General features: G+C 43.9%; 1 protein-coding gene across 12 annotated transcripts in view; it reads left to right on the top strand.

Annotated features, from left to right (window-relative positions):
- The first annotated feature begins 507 nt into the window (after window positions 1-507).
- The window catches only part of LOC114764300 (LARGE xylosyl- and glucuronyltransferase 1), a 58,038-nt gene continuing 49,339 nt past the window's right edge, over window positions 508-9,206 (top strand). For 4 of the 12 annotated variants that reach the window (XM_028953821.1, XM_028953818.1, XM_028953819.1 and 1 more), the window contains exons 1-3: window positions 3,388-3,544; window positions 4,600-4,679; window positions 4,761-4,860. The gene's annotated coding sequence lies outside the window, so the exon portion shown is untranslated. Of the gene's footprint in view, window positions 642-3,387; window positions 3,545-3,571; window positions 4,114-4,599; window positions 4,680-4,760; window positions 4,861-7,427; window positions 7,446-9,206 lie in introns of those variants that run through there. The other 8 variants (XM_028953824.1, XM_028953822.1, XM_028953827.1 and 5 more) reach the window with 6 other exon arrangements.

The raw sequence follows: 9,206 nt of genomic DNA, 5'->3' as shown, positions 1-9,206 counted from the left end.
TTCTCTTAGTAAATAATTGGTCAGTTATTACACTTTTTTTATTCTCTTTGTCTACATTTAGGACTTGCATGGAAATCTGATGATGTTTTAAATCAGTTTTATACAGAAACAAGTTGGCAAAGGGATTGAGAAACGTTCAAGCAACATTGCCTGCGTGTATCTTTGTCATATGCAATCCTCAACAACATGCAGAAGAATTGGGTTTTCCCCAGTGACGTGATCTTCATCACATGCCACCAGAGGCATACTAGATGCTGATATCAGAAGAAATGAAGGTTTTGGTGACTTACTGAGGGGAGTGTAAAAGGGGAAAGCCCCAAGGTCTGAGAAGAGGAGGTTGGTTGAGGTTTCCAGAGACTCTGTGAGTCAGCAGGGCCGCATGGGGTGAATTCCTCTGGTGGGGGATTTGCAGCAAAGAACAGAGATTTGGGACGCTCTATTATGTGCGGTCCCAGGCTGTCTACCAGCTCTCAGTCGACTTCTGAGGTCGACGCTAATCAACCCAGCTGGCTGAGAAACCCTCTGCTCTCAGGAAAATCGTATGTAAAAACCTTTTAAAAGCATCTTATTTTTGGCGGGGAGAGGGATTGCATGGAAAATAAGATATTGATGAACCATGGAGCAGAACCGCCTGTGGCAAGGTAGGATTTATATGCAATTAGTAGACACTGCAGGTTTGCAGAACACACACCACATACCCTATTACACCATGGAAGAGCTGTGAACAATTTCTCCTAAAACTCCTGAAGAAGAAAAAGTATCAAGGCTTTAAAAAATCTATGTTTTTCACATTGGTCAATGAACTGAGAAATTGAGTGAATTGTGATAGAAGGGTATCTGCAAGAGTGAACGGGAACATTTATAAGATGATGATGAGAACAACTATGTTGCTATGAGCAACAAGCTGGAAGCAGCAGAGTTGATGCTGTGGTTTTTGATGGGAAATTACGAAGATGGAGAGTATTAGACTTTAGTAAATTAGTGGGACAGCATGTGGGTATATGTTTGAATATCGAGTGAGTGCAGTGAGGTTGGTAGGGTTGGTTTGAGCATGTGCTGAAGATGCGAAGGATAAAACTGTCAGGCAAGAAGAGAAGATGAGGTATATGGATGTGCTGAAGGAAGAGATGCAGAAGGTTGGTGTGATATTGGAGATAGGTTTAGATGGAGGAGGATGTGCTGTGGATGAAGATGAAAATCTATAAAAATAAATAAATACAGAAGATACTGTTGGAGCATGAAATGTGTTTTTTAAATACAATGTTTGACCAACAATGGCATCAGAAAGGTGTGTTTGAATATTATGTTATGATCTACCATACCCTTCCTGCTTTATTACATGCAATAGAGGAAGGACATGCAATAGAGAAAGACAAAAAAATTATACTGCATGACATAATAGTCAACATGCAACTGAAGGAACTTGGAAATAAACATTGACCCATTGTCTTCCAATTGGTCTCATAAGGTCTCCAGGACTTGGACCATCTTTCAACCTTTGTAACTGTATCTAGAGACCTATATAAACATATACAGTATAAGCCAAAAGTTTGGACACACCTTCTCATTCAATGTGTTTTCTTTATTTTCATGACCATTTCCATTCTCACTGAAGGCATGAAAACTATGAATGAACACATGTGGAGTTGTGTACTTAACAAAAAAAGGTGAAATAACTGAAAACATGTTTTATATTCTAGTTTCTTCAAAATAGCCACCCTTTGCTCTGATTACTGCTTTGCACACTCTTGGCATTCTCTCGATGAGCTTCAAGAGCTGAAATGGTTTTTCAACAGTCTTGAAGGAGTTCACAGATGTGTTTAGCACTTGTTGGCACCTTTGCCTTCACTCTGCGGTCCAGCTCACTCCAAACCATCTCAATTGGGTTCAGGTCGCAAGGTTGGGTTCAGGTCGCAAGATTCGGCCTTTTCTCTCACAACAGGCTACGCAGCTCCTCGTCCAGGCAATGGTCATCTCCAAACTCGACTACTGTAACTCTCTCCTGGCTGGAGCCTCTGCAGTCACCATAAAACCACTCCAGATGGTCCAAAATATGGCAGCCCGCCTCATCTTCAATCAGCCAAAATACACCCATGTTACACCTCTTCTTACCTCCCTCCACTGGCTCCCGGTAGCTGCTCGCATTGAGTTCAAATCCTTGATGCTTGCCTACAGGGCTGTAAATGGAACTGCGCCCTCCTACATCAACACACTACTACCTAGATACACTCCTACACGCTCTCTCAGATCGGCAAACGAAAGGAGACTAAAAATTCCTTCTTCACGGGGTCTCCGATTCCAATCATGTCTGTTCTCCGTTGTTGTCCCTGGCTGGTGGAACAACCTGCCCTCCTCCACACGACTAGCCGAGACTATCACCACTTTTAAGAAGAAGGTGAAAACCCTCTTATTCCAAAAATATTACAGACAAATTTAACACATACACATGCATACACATTTAACAAACAAATACAAAATGTATAAATACATTATAATTTTTCTTAGTCTAGCACCCAACACTCTCCGAGCATGTTCTTCAATGACAAGTCTAAGCCTTATCAGGGCTCTTAGTTTGTATACTTGATATTCTATAGAAATCGAACGAGAATTGCTGGTGTCTTCCCATTGTAAGTCGCTTTGGATAAAAGCGTCTGCCAAATAAAGTAAAGTAAAGTAAAGTAAGGTCCAGTGACTGTGGAGGTCAGGTCTCCACTTTTTGTTAAGTACATAACTCCACATGTGTTCATTCAATACATTATACACATTCAGTTTATGCAACTTAGCCTGTGACTATTATTTTTTGCTTCTGCACCACTTTGTCTTCTATGTCTTCTGTGTATCATTTCTTATGTTCTGTCTGCGTGGGAGGGGTTTTCAAATAAGAATTTCATTGTGCACTGTACGCTGCACTTTGTACATAGGACAATAAGCTTCAACTTCAACATCATAGTTTTGATGCCTTCAGTGAGAATCTACCAATGTAAATGGTCATGAAAATAAAGAAACACATAGAATGAGAAGGTGTGTGTAAACTTTTGGGATGGTAGTAGCCTAGTGGGTAACACACTTGCCTATGAACCAGAAGACTACAGAGTCACAGGTTCAAACCCCACTTACTACCATTGTGTCCCTGAGCAAGACACTTAACCCTAAGTTGCTCCAGGGGGACTGTCCCCGTATCTACTGATTGTAAGTCGCTCTGGATAAGAGCGTCTGATAAATACTGTAAATTAAATTTTGGCCTGTACTGTATATGTTTATATAGGTCTCTAGATCCAGTTACGAAGGTTGAGAGATGTAAAATCCATCGCGCGTACCTACGCGCTGTAACTGGATCCAGTCCACCAGACTCCTCTCCGCGTTTTACCGCTGACGCTCCTCCGGTGGAGACGGAGCTCCGGAGGAGGAGCGCGTGGATTGGCCGCGCCGAGCTGGTCGGGACTGCCGGAGGAGGCTGGGTAGCGGGGACTGTTGCGTCGAGGCCGCCTCGGAAGTGCATGCGACGCCGGCGCAGGAGGAGACGGGGCGCGTTTGCGCCGAGCGAGTGAGTTCCTCTCCGGACCGCGGTGACGTGAGCGCCGTACTCGCTGAGGAGAGCCGTCCCCGCCGCGCCGCGTTTCTGTGCCCGTCTCCGGGCGGCTGGTGACAAACACGGCGCACGCTGCAGCCGAAAACGGTGGGCTGGCGTGGGAACGACGCCGACGGGACGTCGCCGACAGCTACGACCGATAAGATAGTTTGTGTCCCCACACACGGTCCTCCTCTGGTCGGTTCTCGACCGAGGCCCCAAAAACAGCAGAGGCAGCCAGGGCTTGTCGGCGGGGGGTTAGCACATGCTAATATTTCTGTCTGAGGTCTGAAGTGGCCCCGCTGCGGTCTTTCGGGGGGGAGCTCTTCAGAAGTTCGCGGCCCGTTCTTCATTTTACCGCGTTTAACTCGTGTCCTAACGTGACTATGCAGAAGCCAAACCCTCCTAAACGTTGGTCCTCAGGGCGGCTAGATGCGCACGGAACCGGGATTTCAGCACCCGGCGTGCAGGTCGTTCACCGCTCACTTCAAAACGATCCAAAAGCTGCGAGAGGCCACGTTTTCCAGCGCTAATTCTTAATCCAGGTACAGAAATTACGACGAATTGCGAAATAAATGCAGTACTAGTGCAGTACACCTGTTTTAAAAGTCTGATTACAATATGTTTATTGCACTGTTATAATCAAACATTATAACAATAAACCCTTATGATCAAGCATCTGCGATACCCACACAGATATTGCTGTTTCAGTGCTTGTAGAGTTGAGTGGAGTGACGATTTTTCCCCGATATCGATATTCCAAACACAGTTTTTAATCGTTTAATTTTTTGCTTCATTACAAGAGTTAAAAAAAAAAGTTTTGTTTTTTTTAACTGTTCTCTGCTGCCATGAACATCAGTTTTGGGCGTCACATGGAAAAGCGTTGGGAATTATGAAGGTTTTTTCCACGGAGGAAAAACTCTGGACAGATTCCACCTGATGCATGCTCACATCTGAGGGACTCGCAGTGCAGGACTGAACTGCTTCAGCCCGTTTCAGAGGCGTTATATATTTATATATATTTTTTACAGTGTTATCATCACGTTCCTTCCAAGTATTGCTTCGCCTCCCCGTCCCAAGAGGACTTTACCCTGCCGTCTTTGGTCTGCAGGTATGTTCTTCACACTCACTAGAACCTTCCATGTCCAGGAACGGTGTTGGTAGTTACATAGTCGTTACGATTGTGTTTCAGCATACGGCGTTCACAGTTGCAATCCATCTACATAAAACCACTGTCAGATGTGGTGCAATTCAGCCTGCACTGATTCGAACGCTGCGAAAGAAACACAGAGGTCAGTGCGCCAATACATTAGGGATGTTGTTTTTTTTGGTTTTCTTTTTGCGTTATGCATTCCTGCACATTATTATCTCATTGCCTGCACTGGCTGCAGGCGCTCCACAGCTTTGTCACAAACAAGCGGCTTTCTGCCGTGCACTGCTCCATTGATTTCCCTGTTAAAGCTGCTTGGCGTGAAATAAGCACATTTCGGCCCGCAATCATTGTACTGTAAATGTTATTGCTGCAGACAGCTCCCCATCGACGGGGCAGAGATGACCACAGAGCACGTTTATGGCTCACTCCACTGCATGATTGTGAACAGTGCACTTTCAGGCCCTCCTGACCTGTCTGATGGACTTTGGTGTCCCTAGTAAAATAAAATTGCAGCCTTTCTCCACTTTTTGCGTTGTGTTGATGTATGTGGCATTGCTTTTTTCTTATTATTTAGGATATATTGAGTTTCTTTTATGCTCCAAGGAATCATAATAAAATATTTTCGATCAGGAGGCCTTCAAACGTACAATGTCACATGCCAGTTTTACTGTGGCCCAAGTAATACAATGAAATGTGTGGTCCCTGAGTTGAAAAAAAACCTGCCACGCCTACATTTGTCATGCCTCTAATCCTGTCACAGTCTGATAAGCACCTGTGTGTCAGTCAATGTGCGTTTGATTTAGGCAGCTCTCCATGGTACTGAATCAGTAAACTGTCAAAAAGATATGTTTTTTAAAATCGCAAATCGAAAATATACTTTGAAAAATATATTGTCAAAACATTTTTATTATTTTATGCATTTCGGAAAATGCATGTTTTGAAAAACTGCAATGGAACAGTTTGGAACAGAATGCAATGTACAGCAGTCACATGACTATAGTAACACTATTATGTTCTATCAAGACTTTTGAATTGTTATTCAGTACACAATATCTCAACACTTACAACATGTACAATTCAGAGTCACCAAATTCACCTGGTGTGCATGCCACGACAGTCCTGTAAAATGCAACTAATCTTTTCCATTGTGACATCAGAAAGTAAACTGTGTTAATGCACTTGGCTTAGTTGGTCTGTGGGTCTCTTTGTTTGCTGTTACTTGTGTTAGACAAAGCACTAATTCTTTCCTATCTACCCCGGGACAAAGCTCACAAAGCTTGCCTTTGTTTGAGCTGAGCCTCTAACCCTTTCGAATTTAGTAACTTTCACAGTGCTTCTTGAAACTATTCATAGATTAAGAGATAAGTTAAATAAACTGGAAGCCGTCTGCCCCACATCAACTCATAATGCAAATTTAATCATTCTGCCTAAATTAAATCATTCTGAACAAATAAAAAAACAGTGACAAAAAAAAAACTTTATGAATCACTGTCATAAATAATCTGCTTCACTCCAACAGAGTCTATATACGGTGCAGGTTACGTAGACAATGAATGAATGCATTAATACTGCTGCTCAGTAGCATAGGTCAAATGGGTTGTGATGAATCTAATGACAGAGCTGAACATTTTAGACTTGCTAATGCTCTACGCAAGGACTGTCAGGCACGGAAAAGCGGGTGAGCTCCAGACCCACGAATTAGCAAGCCAAATGTAGAATAAACAGATTTGCTCATTCTGAATTTTAGGCGCAGAAGCGAGGGTTCTGCACCACGGTCAAGTGGAACTGCAGTGGCCACAGCCCTGGGTGGAAAACGGCTGATTACCCACACACTTTGGCCTCCTAGATGCATTGCATTTTTTCGAAATTCGGCCCATTTAAAACATTTCAGACCTTCTGGTCATCGTAAACCTGAAAGGCAAAGGGCACTCTGTACTGGCTTATAAAAATGTTGCCTTCCCCAAGCTGTGGGGATACAGACACTGTGAAGCTCAGAATTCAATGTGCAAATATACCAAAAAACAGCGCGTGCAGTGTCCTCTTTCAGCAGGATGCCACAGCATACCTTCATACCCAGAAGGCATGGCATACCTAGTGGTCTAGTGAAGCCCAGGTGCCAGGGAGTGTTTTGGGGCAAAATCAGCAGCTTTTAATATTATGTCTGATTATGTCTTGGAAATCCAACATGGAAAATGTTGGTACAATATAGTAATAGTATGAAAATATAGGAGGAAATTGGGTATTGTTTGCAGAATCAGTGAGCCACTTAAGATCATGGTGCTCATTAGCGGTTAATGCATGGTCCAGGATAAGTAATGAAATAATGCTACACCACTGCGAGCAGTTGGCAGGCTTTGTCATATTAATTTTTCATAGACGTTTGCGCTAAAGGCACAGCATCAGCTGCTAAAGTAGCATGCTGGGAGAGTTTTGCCTTGCAGATTTGGCTGCAGTCTCCGAAATGCAGTCTAAACTACATTGGAGAAAAAGAAAAGCATCGAGTTCTACGTGTGGTAACTTGGAACAGTCAATTAGACCTTTGCCATCATCCGAGTGTTAAAAAGGTGCGAAGCGTTCCCCTACCCTAGGCCACATCGATCTCCGCTGCGGTGGAAAGGTATTGACCTGGCAAGAGATGCCAAGATACAGTAAGCCAGCGGCTTCACTCCAACCAAACCCCTCAAGAGCCAGGCTTAACTTCCAGAGCACTGTGGCTGATGGCAGGTGAGGAGTCGAAAACTGCTCATCTTTCCTTGTTTCTTTCTTTGTATATTTATTCGTTTTTTTTTTTTTTTTTTTTATCTTCATCCCAGCTTTTCTACCCCACCTCAGTTTTGTCCTTACTGATTTCTGTGATGTTCTTGTTGCCCTCCTCCTTTGACGTGTATGGCGTGCTTGCTTGCACGAATCCACTGGTAGATGAAGTGTTGGCATTTGTTCGTTTTCCCGCTGTTGTGTCACTCTCAGCATGTGGGAACGATGATGAATCTCTCTGATCGTCAACACACGCGTTCCTCGACATGAATTGATCTCTAATTTGCCTGTGGTCAGATTTGCAGTGTACACGCCCGCTGAGCAGCCTTCGGGGTAAATGGATTGAGCTACGGTTCAGCTGACCTGGTCGTGCGGAGATTGTGCGCATTTGGCAGAAACAAACAACAGGTTGACGCTGTGGGTTTTGTGCTTCACTGTGGTTTTTGTGCGCATATCCCTCTTTGCACATCTGTGTTTGTGTGTGGTGCCCAGCAGGGGTCTGATGTCAGTGTGTTTTGGGTTTAGTCATGCTCAAGCATGCTTCAAAAGGTACCTTGTTGACAGGCTCTTTGTGTTGATTGGCAGGCCGGCAATATAACAATGGCTGCCAAAGGCATCAGTGGGGAACGGGAGGCGGAATGGCAGCTGCAGTGATTGACTGCCCGCTCGCAACAACCGACTCCCTCACCGAGATGCACAGATATCACAAACACAGCCTCCCGCACGCTGATACCTGTGCCGATGATGAAGCTGACTGCCGTTCTCGCAAACGAAAGAGAAATATCACTTGATTTTCTGCGACAGTGTGTTGTGAGAGTGGGGCAAATATGTATAGACCTGTCAGAATCACCTCCCCGTGAGTCATTTGTCAGGACAGATAATGTATCACACCTGCACTGTTTGTGTAGACATTGTCCTGTGGAAAGTTTTGTGTTTGTTTTGTGCCTTTGGGCCGGTGTTTATTGCACTGTGTCAGACGTAGCGCATGGGGAGGGTTCCCTAGCATCACGTAATTTCTGTCTCCAGGATGTACCAATGTAAACAGGTACAAGAAAGGACTACTAACCGGGAGTGTAATTATTTCTGACACCCTGAAAATTACCTGTAATGTTTAATAGGGATGATTGACAGCTTGTTCAGCCTGTCTCATTATGGAGAATTCTGTTTGGTGAAATAATGAATGCTAAAGTAAAAACTCCACATATACTCAGTCTCTATCCATAACCACTGAATCCAGATCTGGGTCATTGCTTCCCATTCTGGGAGAGGCACTACTTTTAACAAGAATTTTTATGCTACCTCCAGAAATCATACATTCACTTACACACTCGCAACTGTGACTTATTCAGAGTAACCCCTCCACGTAGTGTACATGATGTTGGGCCACGGAGAACTCGAAGGAAACTTGCGTCAACGAGGGAAAAGCCTGGGCAAAAGCAAGCACCGCACACACAAATACAGAGCCTGGATTCAAAGTGCCCTGCTCTATATTATATAGCAGAATTATTGTCCTTAGTGTAAAAAGTAGACTAAAATGTCTCTTCATTTTTGTTGACGAGACATTCTAGATCCTCTCGTTTAATCATGTTATTATATTCTGGATTCTGTTTCCTGTAGCTCCCATCCAGAGGCACAGTATGAAACACACGCTTCTCCGATGGGTCCTGAAGCCCGACCATTGCCAGCCAATTAGAATAGAGCAGTTTTGTATCTTGGTAAAATCAACACAAC

The sequence above is a fragment of the Denticeps clupeoides genome, chromosome 15 (genome assembly GCF_900700375.1).
Source record: "Denticeps clupeoides chromosome 15, fDenClu1.1, whole genome shotgun sequence".
Taxonomy (NCBI): Eukaryota; Metazoa; Chordata; class Actinopteri; order Clupeiformes; family Denticipitidae; genus Denticeps; species Denticeps clupeoides.
This window is presented reverse-complemented; position numbering and strand designations above follow the sequence as displayed.